Raw genomic sequence first — 14,212 nt, forward strand, 5'->3', positions numbered from 1 at the left:
CACAAATCAATATCAGCCATCGGGCTAAATAGCTTTGGCATGGTATTTTATAAAATCTAGCAAAGTAGAAGCATCTGGTCTAAAAACACTTGCTCTTGCTCAGATGTTTATCAAAATGTTGGGTTGTTTGCTGTAGTTTCTGAAGTATTTGGGTTTTACCACTTTTTCCATGACCTCATCGTTTTCCCTCAATTTTGTTAAAAAGTCCATGCATACTCCCTTGCTAATTAGTTACATATACAGAAGATTAATTGGATATATGTGAATTATTGAAGCCTTAAGCAGCTTCTGGAAACGCCCTATTCTCCTGGGCCAGGTAGATGACCCTGGTGGAACAGATGCATAGCAAGGATAAGTAAGCAATCCTCGTCTCTCTGCCTGCATCTGTCATACCCCTTTGCGGTCCTGCTGGCGCCAGGAAATCAGACGCCAGCCTCCAAGCACAGAACCGGAGAGACGCAGGAGGCTGCCAATGTTAAATCTGATACCACAGCAGGAGGTGGCATTTGCTATCCCTTAGGGGGAAAAATCCACTCTTTTACCTTTCATGCTCATATAAACAAATTGAAGATGATGTAATTCCTAAAGCTGTTGTTTTTTTATTCCTTTAAAATACAGATCTTCTCCACTGATTTCTTCATGGGAAGCACTAGAGGACCCAGTGAGATCCCGTGTGTCCAAAAGTGCCACCATACACCCATTTACTCAGAATTAAGTGCCGTTGAGATGGTAGATATTTCCTCCTAGGTTTGCCTCTCTAACCCTAAACCGTCCCAACCCTAAGAAAATCACCAAGGCCAAGTATGAGAGCTGCTTTACTGAGACAGTTCCACACAACTAGGGTGTGCACCAGAATGTTCTGGTGATGTGAGTGGGGCCAGTTCTTTAGGTCTTTCCCACCCTGTCAGTACGTGTTGTCCTAATGATAACAACAAATGGAGTTGCTACACATACACTTCCCTGCCCCTCCTCACAATATTTACGCACAAGCACTTTGGAGTAGTAACTAAGCAAAAGAGTGTATACTTCCACAACCCTTGCGAAAGTAATATAAGCACAGTCTAACACAATTGTCTTCTCTGGTGTGCCTGAATTTTCAATTTCAAGGAAAGTTCTGGCTTTACTTGACCCTGGACCAACTTATTCCCCTTCCTGTTTGTCCGTGGCATTTGCAACGCTCTCGTCCAGTGCCATGTTTCCAATATATCACTTCCCTGACCTTGGCACCAACCACTCTCCTGGCCCTACGGTGCATACTCCCTATGTTGTCACAATGTAGCTCTGCAACATCTAGAGTTCTTTTGCATGTACTGCCCCTCCGATCGTCTAGGAGAGTAAGCGCCATCTCTTTGTTTTCCTGTTTGTTAAAACACTCAGTCACATAGCACTTTCCCGATCTTTTTACATGCTGACATCTGTTTTTCCCCAACCACAGCTCTATTCTAATGGACTAGTGCTGGCTTCCTCTGAAAGCTGTTTTTGTCAGCTATATGGCCAAGCTTCTACCTTTGCTTGCATAACTATTTTTACAATAAATTGTGCCCACACTGCACTTTCATGTATGAATACTTCATATTTTTAATAGCTGCATCCTCCCAGCGTTCCATCCTGAGGCAGCAATACAAGTTGTCACATTGGTATATTTCAGGCTTAGCTGACAACATATTTTTCAAGTATTCCTGGATTTGTCTTTAAGTTTTCACTCTTACTCTTGACCTAAAGTTGTCCCTAAACAAACTTGAAAATGCCAGGTAAGGAGTGATGGCTTAGCTTTTCTTCAGATACATTTCCTCTTTCTTTTCAAGATATTTCCTGTTATTTTTGATACTGTTTACCTCAGCTACTACATCTTTTTGATAGATATCTGATTAGACTCCTTCAATACTATATTTTTAAATGTAGTATACCTGGAAACTTTCTCCTCAGGGAAACATACCAGTAACAAAACTGTTAATTGACTATACTAGTAATTAATTATATTTAAAAAGAAAGTTTCTTAGTCATCTGGATGCACAAAGGAAAAAGGTACACTTTCTGGTGCAAGTTTTCATTCCATCAACCATGAATGGTGGCTCACCAGGCTTGATAGGTTTTAGATGCAAATAATATTTCTTTTATTAAAGTTTGCAAACTTAAATAGTATTTCTTTTATTTTGATACATCCAGTTAATATTTAAGGGTTAATAGTGCAAATATTATTAAGGGATAATAATGCAAATATTATTATTTCATTTCCATTTTCAAGTGAAAAACGTTAAATGTGCTAGGCAATACATCTAAAGGGTAGGACCTGAAGAGTTACCCATGCAACAGAGAATGGATGTAGCATCAGTAGGATGACTCATTTTGCAGTCACAGCTTATTCTGTAAGAGCAAGGATGCGGATGCCCTAATGATAGTGCTGTCCTTTAGCAAAGCCCTCGGGCCACTTAAACTCCATCAGCACCATGGACAGCGGCTAATGTTTCAACAAACTAGACCCTGAATAAGATTTTTCATATACAGGCCAGATGTTCACTCTTTCTTAGGCCAGCTTAAGGCTAAAACAAACCTTTTCAACCAGGGTTTATCAGAGTTTCTAAATTACATACTGGGTAGAAATTTAATTGCTTTAATTAAGAAAGTTTATTTCATGGTAATTCAGTTTTGTTATGCTGCAAGATTTAATGTGTCCTCTGGTAGAAGGGATTTGTTATAAATATTCATAGCATTTTTTTCTCTCCAGCCCAGTCGAAAAGAAGCTGTATGAAGAAAATATGTATGGCTATAAATTTAAAAAAAATGTAGACTGATGCTCTTAAGAGTCAGGAGGATGCCTGGTCTATATTCCTCTCTCATACTGCTATTTTTTTCTTTATGTCAGTATAATTAAATGGTATCTGTCTCTATCACTCTGCACTTACTTTATTGATTTCCTGTACATTCTATAGAAATGTTATCAAGATGAACAGACAGGTTGGTCAAAAAGTTATTTCCATCATTTTTCCAAATTTATTCATTATTTCACTCTTTGTTCACTTGTTACCACACTTTACGACAGAAGGCATGACTGAGCCAAAGTTAAGAACTCTACTTCATGATTTCAGTTCAAAAGAACAGCTTTAGCCTACCTTAACTAGACTGCATTACGACCATATTGCAGATGATGTATTTTCCACACAGGTCACCTCCATGATATGTCTCTTCTGTCATGCATATTCAGACTAAAAATCCCAGCTGGCATACATACAAAGAGCAAAACAGATGCACATTCTAGAAATGTGCTGATGCACACATGAGGAATATGCCACCCCCTAAATGAAATTGATATCTAGAAAATAACTCATGCATTAAAATAGAACATATTTTATGTGGTTTAAAATTCCTGGAGCAGGGAGAGATATACATATCTCATGTTAAGAAACTTGAAGGCAAAAGACGAAAGATGGACTGAATGTATAAAAGAAGCCACAGCCTTGAACTTGGGACAGGACAGCTGAACAAATTTGTCATGGACGGGACATTTTGGAGGGATTGCATTCTTACAGTCACTGTAAGTCATAGATGATGTGACAGCACTTAACAACAAATAGCATCTGAGAGGTGATATATGCCTATTTGCATAGATGGAACCCTTTATCTGCATATGTACCTTTCTCTGCATAAGCTGGAGAGGTCTGACGAGGTCTGATGGACCATTTACTTTGGGTAGATAGATATATCACTATGTCTTCTTTCAAGTAAGCTCCTCCAGTCAGGGATAAAAGCATGTATGCTATGCACACATACACGTGTTCACGCAGAATTAAAGAAGGATGAAGTGCAGTTCTTAAATAAATTCTTAGGAATTGAAGTCGTTCATCATTTTCAGGAGTCTCCATATTCCATGAAGATGTAAATAAAGGGCAGCATTTAGCAGGGGGAAAGTGGCAAATGGAGCAAGGAGGTGATGACTTTTGTCTGAGGAAACACAGCTGTGTGGGGCGAGTTCCTACTTAAGGCACAGGGCCTGATGGAACAATGAGATCATGGATATGTTTGTTTCAAAAGCAAGCTTTTAACTCCAGCCTTTGATGAGATGTCCTGGTGGAAGCTGGTGGAAATGGCTGCATATGATGGGGTATGCAATAAATTTCCCCCTAATGTTATTACTCTGGGACTCTGCACTCTACCAGCCAAATTTTCTTGTGGGAAGATGCAGTGCTGTTTGTAATTCATGCCAAACAATACTCATTCCTGAGCTGGCAGGACATCTTTTTTCTCAATTGGTTAAATTAAGAAGAAAGATGATCTCTCCCTAGATTACTAAAATCCATAAATAAGCTGTCTTGACAAAGTATCTCTGCCAATTCATAGCAGCCAATTTGTAAGACAGGAGATTGGATTGATGCAAAACATATTTTCTTTAAATCTTTGATGCATTTATATGGGCATTTTAGGCAGCAGGAAGTTAGAGTGAAAATATATGTTCCTCATACCAGGTTTGTACATCTTACAAAAAGCAGCTTCAGTGATCCAATCTTAAGCAGAAAATATGTACCTGATTGACACTAGCCAAATACAGCTCCCCTATAATCAGTCTTCAGAAGCCAACACAGAAAGGAACAACCTCACTCTGGGGACAATGCGGGGTGCCTGACAGCCAGGCAGGTGGAGGGGGTTGCACAACCTGCAAAGCTTCAAGTTATCCTTTTCATATTGCAGCCAGCAGTGAACTCTTGCACAGGGGCCCTTTGTCAAATCAAAGACAAGGACCCTATATCACCTCTAACCCATAAAATGCATTCTTTTTGGGCAATCAGGCTTCTAAGCAGATATAGTAGATATTATTCACAAACACACCTAAAGAATACTCATCCCAAGCACTATCATAAGGAAATAATTCCCAACATCTCCTAGAAGAAATCAAAATTATAAACATGATCAAGACTGGATTGGCTTGGAACATCCTGCATGCTCCAGCTGAATTAAATTGCATACCCTTGAAGCTATCTCCCTATGAAGGAAAACATACAGTTTGGGAGGTCATCTCAATGGAACCATTCCTTGAAGGGTGTAATCCCATATTTCCTGGGTGAGGAATAGTTGCCCATTTAAAGGGACAACCTTATAAAAGTTAGATAGAAAAAAAAAGATTCATGCTGAGATTTGTAGACTTTTTTTCTGTTCAAACTTGTATAGGATCGCACCCCAAGGGAAAAAGGTACCCTACCTGAACCCAGAGGTGCTATATCCATTATTCCTAATAGTTTGGTATTACTATTACTCCTATCAGCATTATTTTCTATTGCAAGCCTAACCCCACAGAACCTAGAGCAGAGGCTGGAGTCATAGTGGCACCTATTGATTGCCTCCTGTTGCCCCCACCCCCGCTTTAAAATAATGCCCTCTTTGCTGATGGCCTTTAAGTTTACAGATGTTTGTTAAGTGTATCATCCCTTCTTCCCCAGATACTTTTTCATTGTAACTGAGAACATTTTAGTGTGTTGATTGTATCGATTTTTCCCCCTTTTGAAGCAGAAATAGCAGGCAGCTCCATTTCAAATGAAATTTCAAGGACATAAAGACTGCTAGAATGGAAAAAGCCATTTAGTTCAACAACCCTGTTCCTTTTATTTTATCTCAGCCAGGCAGAGAAAGAACCAAGAAGAGCCCCTTTTTCTTCTCCCAGACCTTCATCCAAAGGCAAAAGCCTGATTAATCTAGGAGGAAAATAATCTAGATCCCTGAATGAGCTGGAAAGAGTCGGGCTGAGGAGGGAGGATAGAAAGACAGAAATAGGTACACATGACGTTGACTGCGCTTTCCATGCCTGCATCTGAAGCCATGGCAATAGCTTGGAGTCCTCACAGAGAATGCTGTTTCCAAAGCAGCTGCCTACTTTTTCAAAGCAGGAAAATGTTGAGTCCCAAACTGGATCTCTCTAAGGCATTGCTTCCCTTCCCTTCCCTTCCTTTCCCTTCTTCCCTTGATGAGGTGGTTGAGGCTTTCCTCCTTCTTGTCAGATGTATCACAATGCCACCATATTTTTGAAGTTCTTGCACTGCCTTAATTCACATGGGCAGATACATTCCTTGGTTACTGTACGCTCTGTGCCTGGCACCTGAGTGTGTGGACCAAGTCTGTTAGCACATATTGTGCTTGAGCTAATGCAAGGTGACAGGACAGCTCTGGCTGGATTTACAGTTTTGTGTGATCCCAAAGCAATACTAATGCCTGATCTGCATGTGGCCTTGAATGCTGCTTCCTGGACCCACCGCTGCTGAATCCCTTCCCCAGATTTAACATTTCCCATCCTAGGGGGGGCTCTGTATTAGGAACACAGGGATGCCTCTGTGTCCCTGCCACATGCCATGCCTGTGAGCCCTGACCCTTGAACCAGCATCATCTGTGGCTCTTCCAAGTTAAGAAAATTATCTACCCTTGAAGCACATGGCTGCATCATTCCACTAGAGCAAACCTTCTGCTACTTGTGGGAATCCCATTTTCATCCTTGCACAAATGCCCAATTCAATTTATTCATCTATTTTATTTTAAACGTTTATATCCCATCCTATACCCTGAAGTCAATTCATTGCAATTTCTTGCATTGAATCAAAGAATTCAATTGCTTGAATCTGGCAGCATCAGCCACTGCATAAATACTTTCACAAGTCTTTCTCACTTGGTTATACAAGTGTTGCTTGTGCTTGCTTTCTGCTGCTGCCTGGGCAAGCATTAGTGGCATACACAATACTAGTGGAACAATGAAGCACATTTCCTTTTCCCACTAACACTACACTGGATACAACCTGGGACAATGCCTTCACTGCATGAACGATGAGGCTCTGCAAAATCTATTCCAGGATCACTTCAGAGTGCCAGATTTTGGAAGCACAGTATTACACTTCCATTTGCAAAATGGTATGGTTTAAACTGCATGCTGTTCTGATTTATAAACATTTTTCAAGCATTGCAGTTATTCTTTTCTCTAGCAGCATATTTCCTTCCATGGCTTGGCAATCATTGTCTTGCACCCAAATAAGAATGAAAACATCTTACTTTTTGTTGTTTTCCTCAAATATAGTCATTTTGCTGCTATTTTTCTTACAAAAGAAGTTCGTACTGGAAAGATTACTCCCGCCAGTGTATCCTCCCCTTTTGTAAGGCCCTGTGTGATTTCAACAGCAACACTGCAGGTGAATGGAATGTAAAATCAACACTATCTTGTTGACAAAAATCCAATACAAAGAGCAAGCCCATTTTTTTATAAGTTCCTGTCATGGGCTCCAGATCAATTCGCCATTAAAAACAAAAGGCAGCATACATGCCAGCTTCTAAGTTTCTGCAGAGAACAAAAATGGAATTACTCTTTGCAGAAGTCACAACAACCAAAAATGTTTTCTTGACTCCTCAGAAATACTGACATATATGTTACAAAGCTACTGGCCCCATGCTAATGAGAACTGGGAAAATTCTTTGCTGGAGGGTAAATAGACATAATTTCTGCCCAAAAGTGTTCTACCCTTTTAAAATGTCCCATAAAAAGTGAAACTATGTTTTTATCAATTTTCACCACAAATTATTCACTGCAATGTATTAGTAGATATCTAATATTAATGGCCAACTGCTCAAACAATTGACTTTAAAACCTGGCACACAGGTAATATTATACCTAAGATATGAAGATGTTCATATGAAGATGGTGATGGTGATTGCATTTATATCCTGCCATTGTTTCCCTTTTGCAAGGAACCAATGGTGGCTTACACTGTCCTCCTCTATAGTCCTAGAAACAGCCCTTAAGGTGGGTTTGGATCAGAGGGAATGGCTGGCCCATACTCACAGGGTGAGCTTCATAGAATCATACCGTTGGAAAGGGCCTAGCAGGCCATCAGGTCCAATCTCCTGCCCAGTGCAAGTCTCAAGTCAGGTCTCTCAGCTTCCCACTCCAGCTTCCCACTCTAACCACCACACCATACATTTGTCTTTTTAAGCACTTATTTTTTAAAAAAATGGGTGCTATTTGCAAGGACTGTAAAGAATGAATTAGCTACTATTAGAAAAGCTGCTAAGGCTACAACCTCATGCTTCGGGTTAGGCAGGAATAGAAAATGTACAGCTCCCAACATCTCTCCAGCCACCCATGCTGACCAGGGCATGCTGGTAAATATACATAAGAGGGTTTTTTTCCCCTGTCTAAACAGGCATAGGGTTGTTCCTTAGCCTCTTAATACACAGCCTAAGTAAATAAGCAATGGGTAGTCATGTCTATTCAGAAGTAAATCCCAATGAGTTCAAACAGGAATTACTCCCAGGTGGGTGTGTACAAGCTAAACTACATTAAAATCATAGAATAGTAATCAGTGTCTTTCCAAGCATTTCACTCCCCACAACCTTCTGCTTTCCAACATTTTTTAATTTTTTTCCTCAGATATATTTTAGTTATTTTAAAATGTTTTGTTACTGCTCCTTCCCATAGGCAATTCCTGAGTTAGTAGGGGCTCCCTATATTCCTTGTATCTCCACTGATACAGGATGACTTTGGAGTTTGGATGGATGGCCACCAGGAATGCAGCTTTTCTGCTGTGTTTCCCTGTTTATGAAACTTTTATTTTACTATTGTAGCTTTTTATTGAGCCTTTTATTTTTATTAGCACATTTATGTGCTTTTGCACAGTTGCTTTAACTGGTCTGGGTTTAAGTTTGTATTATTCTAACTTCTAATTGTAGGCCATCTTCAAGACCTTCAGGTGGAAAAGTGGGATATAAATATTTAAAAACAGCAATATATACATGCATACATTTTATTTTCAGCACCACAACTTAAACACATCTTTGGACAAAATAATCAAATGTTCTTAGAAATCATTAATGGCTGATGGAACAATTAGTGGGCATGAGATCAATACTATTCAGATGAGGTAGTACGTTGAGTTAATCCTTGCCTACTAAAAGCTTGAATTGCAGCTCACACTTAACAGAGAATCTGAATGGAAGAAGCTCTTTCATTCACAGCACAGCCAGTCTGGAGCCAAACCAAACATTTTCAGTCAAAAGAATGCAACTCATTCCTCTCCCCTTGAATGCAGCATAAACATTTAGAGATATAACTGATAGATACAAAGCGGCTTTACATGAGTTATAGTTATGCAAAATGGGTGCAACACATGTGCACAAAGGAGAAAGGGATGGAGTAGAATTTCATTTCATATCAGTTTTGATAAGGTTGTATCAAATATAAGAAAACTTCTCAATATCCAGCACAAAAAGAACGTGAGATTTTTAAAAACTTGCATGCAGGAGAAAGGGAAATTGACAGATTGGCACATTCCTAGAAGGTGAAGCTGCATTGCAATGGAAGGTTCCGTGCCCAAATGCCCAGATTGCCTTAAATCCCTATATGTGATCAGGGACCCTCTGCAACACCCATCTGCTTCTCTGATCTTTAAGGGTATGCATATTCAGAGAGAAATCTGTCCACCATTCCCAGCACTCCCTTGTCAACCATGCAAAAAAGCCAGTCTGGCAAAAACACAAAGCATGAGGATGACCGCCTCGGCTGTACCTCCCGCTTTGCATAAGCCTCTGAGTTGGGCAGCTTTAAGGTATCCTGATAGGGTGGAGCCATAAATTACTGTAAGTTGGTGCTGGACTTTCCTACTGCCAGGCTGCTGCTCTTTCCCCTGCATCTGAATAGCCCTGAGGATTTCCTGAGTAACAATGTCCAGTCTAGTTGTTTTATCTACAGTATCTGCCTCTTTTAATTTAGTTTTGTTCGTTACTGTACGTATGGGTTTTACACTGCATTGTGGCTTCAGTTTGTCGCAAGCCACTCTGGCTGATGTCCTTAGTCCTCTTCTGCCTATCCAGGAACAAAGATGTATCTAAGAGAACTCCCCGCTTTCGTGCTTGCTCAGACAGGGACACAGTCAGCCTTTTCCCACCTGTTACAGGCCAACACACCACTTGCACGGCCCAAAGGATCCCTACCACCACATCCCTTTTGCCAGGATTCAGTTTTAATCTCTTCTCCTAAATCACTCAGATCACAGCCTGAAAATAGTGGTTTGGATAGTAACTCCTAGGGATTGTTGAAAGAACTATAGAACTTTGCATGACAAAAGAATGTAACCGAATCATCTCCTGATACTTCTGTAAAGACGTGACTGCAGCAGTGCCCAAGTGGCTCGTACCAGCTCCATTGCAGCGCCATCCTGTGCTTAGCAACTGGCCAGAGCCCATTCCACTATATTGCCTGCTCCTTGAAATCGACTCCAAAGGTTGCTGCCAGATGGGCTTTGCAGCTGGCTCCACAGCAGCCAAAGCAAGTTTCATGATGCTGCTTAATCAAGCTGTAGCCATCCCCACACTTGTCAACGTCCTGCTGAAGCTCATAGCATCCTATGGCCAGTACATGTTTGCCGCCTTGCCCTCTAATTCCAGCAGCGATCCAGAAGAACCCAAGGTTGCTGTTAAATGCAACCCAGTGATAATATCCCCACCCGGAGATGAGTGTGGCCCACATTTAGTATAACCTGTGCAACCTCCCATCTCTAGCTTTTAAAGGGTTGTCAGAGCATGATTCTCTGCAGAATACAACAGATGTCCAATCTTTCAGAGCACTCCCATCCTCAGTGCTAAATTTAATTAGAGCTCACAATGCTATTGTGTCCTTTATCTATTGGATTTTGATCTAGCAAATGTACCTAGAAGAAAAGCTCCAAACTACATTTATGTAAAGTGCGCAGCCACATGAATTCAATAGAGATTGATTGCACAGGGGATTCAAAGCTACTTTAAGAGAGAGCACATAGAGAGAAACTGGGCGTGTTTACCCTAGTGCATTCAGTGAAAAAGTAACCTAACTTCCCAGATTTCATGGACATGCAAGGGCACACAGATGTTCTGATTATGTCATGTCACTGAGATTATCAAAGCAGCTCGCTACATAGTTAAAATTACCACTCTAGTCAGCTTTCCAAAATGCAATCCTATAATTGTTTATACAGAAGCAAGTTTCAATGCAGGTTTAACTGTGAGAAGTCCAACCTCAATCTTTTTGCATAATTCTACCATCATTATTTTGCAAGAAAAGAGACCCTGATTATAAGGTTTTCCTTCCAGGCAGGACAACTTCTAAAGAACAATCCTACACATGGCTATTCAGAAGTCAGGCCATTGTTCAGGAGAGCTTATCCCCAGGTAAATAAATATAGGACTCGAGCCTTAGTCTTTTGCAACAAGAAACAACGGAGGGTTCCATGGCACCTAAGTACCAGGCCAGCCTTCTCCAACCTGGTGCTCTCTTGTTGTTTTGACCACAATTCCCACCATTTCTGAGTACTGGCCATTCTGGCTGAGGTGAAAGTCCAAAACATCTGAGTACCCCAGGCTAAGTAAATGTAGTTTAGCATAAGCTTGTGTAGGTAAGATCCTACTTCCCCAGAATCATCTTTGTCAAGCTTAAATGTCCTATAAATAACAGAAATCTGAGCATCCTACATTAGATTGAATATGAGGTTACAGCCTACAATATCTGAACCAAAAAATGGCTAGCTAAACTTAGGAATAAATGGGCAATATAGTTATTTTGTTTTAATCCACTTAATTTTTACACTAATTCATTGAAACAACAAAGAACCAGATCCAGTTAGCAGTATTCACAGTGTTTTGGCTTCCAAAGATGCTTTCTGAGTCCAATGTTTGGATATTGAGCACAAAGGTAGGTGACCAAAATTTATTCTTTTGTTATTTATCATACATTGTTGTTTCCAAGGTGCTGCTGACATCTATTGGCAGGAGTCTAAAATTACACTCACTTTATTAATTTTCCAGTTTTACATGTTATTTCAGGGCGCCTCACATGTAGTGTGTGTGTGTGTATGTATTGTATACATTTATACATTAAAACTACAGCATATCAAAAGAAAAATATGTATTCTTAAGGATGTGTATTTATGTTAAAGGTCCAGAAACTGTCTGGAGTCCTCCATGGAATATTATGCATGTTTCACAGAAATGTCTCTAAATACGTAGAATCCATGTGAACTTCCAAATTCCAGTAGCATTTTTCATGGCAGCAAAGACAAATCAAAACCTAATAGAATGCTATTTATTCTTTACTATTAAAGAAATACCTCACAAACAATGTTGTTTCGTATCACAGCTGCCATCACTTGCCCCAACTCCAAAGCCATTCTCATACCAGACACATGGGAAAAGGTGTCTCAAGAATATAAGCAGGCAAGAAAATAGAAAATTGTCATTCATTTCAGTAAGAAGCAATCATTGCCAGAGAGGGAACCCCGATCTGAGTAAACAATAGTAAAACAATGCATGGCAGACATTAATTAACAATTTTGTCAACCATACTTTTTATTATCTACATGAAACCCCTGGGATAATTCATTGAGAGTTTTGGAGCTGAGCCTCATCATTATGCCAATAATATCAGCTCCATATCTTTTCAACTGGTTCCCAGTAGGCTGCAGAATCCTGAACTCTTGTCTGGATGCAGCAAGAGACTGGATGTAATTGCACAAACTGTAGCCCAGTGTAGACAAGATGGGGGTTCTTTTGATCAGGAGACAAACTAACCTGTAACTGAGAGAAAAGCACTTCCTCTGAAGGCTTATTTATTTACTCTATTCCCCAATAGCCAAAGGTGTTACAACGATTAAAACTGTAAAATACAACATTAAATGCTCTATCCGAGCTTAAAAATACAGTACAAAATTGAAAGAAAAGGCACAGTAAAACCTAGCAGCTGTATGAAGATATACAATACAGAAAGGATTTACTCATGAGCAGAAGTGCCCTTGCTCCTGGGCAAAGCAGATCTGGCCCCAGAAGTCCAGGCCTTAATTGCCTGATTCCTATTTATTTCCAAGCCCTCTTTATGGTTCTGGCTCTTACCCATAAAGGCCTGAACTGCTTAAGGTTCAGAGCCTGCTTTCACCATCTGAGGCCATCCCCTAATGAAGTGAAGCTGACGGAGACACAAAACAGGGGCTGCTGAACAGATGGCTGGGAAACACTGTCCTGTTCTGGGAAGCATTCAGTAATAATGCTGCTCCTTGTTCTTAGCATGGCCTTCTTTTCTTACATTTTATTTTGTCCATTTAGTGTTTTTAATGCTTGTGTTTCCTTTTCTAATTTCGATAGTTTTTGAGTGCTCACTGGGTGTAATGAAGCTACTTGAAGGACCATCTTTTCTCATTTTTAATATCAGCTGCGGTACATGCGCCCCTCGCTTGTATGTGCTTATAAGGCAGCTTGGTGACAACACCTACAAGCAGGACAGCTAGGGCCATGGCGACAAGAGCTGAAACTCTGCCTAGTGCTTTGAATGTGCTACCACTGCCATGACTGTCAATGCATAGTCCAGCAAGACCTGGATTACAAATGTGCCCTTCAACACCCTGACCCAGACTGCTGGCTTCAGGAGCTGGGACTGCAGGTGGGAGTGTTCTGGCTAGCAGTTGCATGCTGGGCCACCACCTGAAGGCTTGAACTTATTCCATTGCCTCCCCTACCAGAGACCCCCACAGTAGAGTTCTGCCCAGGGTGGTGGGTGAGGTGACCCATTTGTCACCTGACCAATCTAAATCACCAGTCTGAGGTTCAGTGTGGAGTTCAATGGCAGAAAAAGTGTGCTCCTTGACAGAGAAGTCTTCTCAATCTCTCTTTCCTCAGGGTGTTCAGGAAATTTATTTCCATTTGTGTCTGATCTGGATTTATCTGGTTTGCATCTTCCTGGACTGAGTACAAACTCAAATGCAAACCCATAGTCCATACCTCTCTGAGCTTGCAATGTGATTCATTATAAACAGCAAAATAGGTTTGATAGAATGCATACATTTGAAAAATGTTCATGAGAATCTGTGGACTTTTCAAAAATGCATACAAATATGCTTTAATCGATGGGAGAAGAATGCATACATTTTCCAACATGCACAATTTATGTCTATATTTGAAAAATATGCTTAGTTCTCATATTTTTAAAAAAAAGATTCCAATTTGTTACGAACTCGAGTTGGATGAGCTTTGAGATGAAAGATGGAGAAATACGTTGCTTCTTGCAGCCTGAAATGCCTGATCCAGCCTAATCTTGCAAGCTAAGCAGAGTCTGGCCTGTTTGAAATCTGGATGGGTTTCTTCAGCTACAGGCAGTATATAAATGTAATGCAGCAACAACAACGTTGGCAAGCTCAAGTTCTGTGTATTTGCACTTTCCTAATATGTCTCAAAT

This window comes from Varanus komodoensis, unplaced genomic scaffold (genome assembly GCF_004798865.1).
Source record: "Varanus komodoensis strain SLA01 unplaced genomic scaffold, ASM479886v1 scaffold20_1, whole genome shotgun sequence".
Classification (NCBI taxonomy): Eukaryota; Metazoa; Chordata; class Lepidosauria; order Squamata; family Varanidae; genus Varanus; species Varanus komodoensis.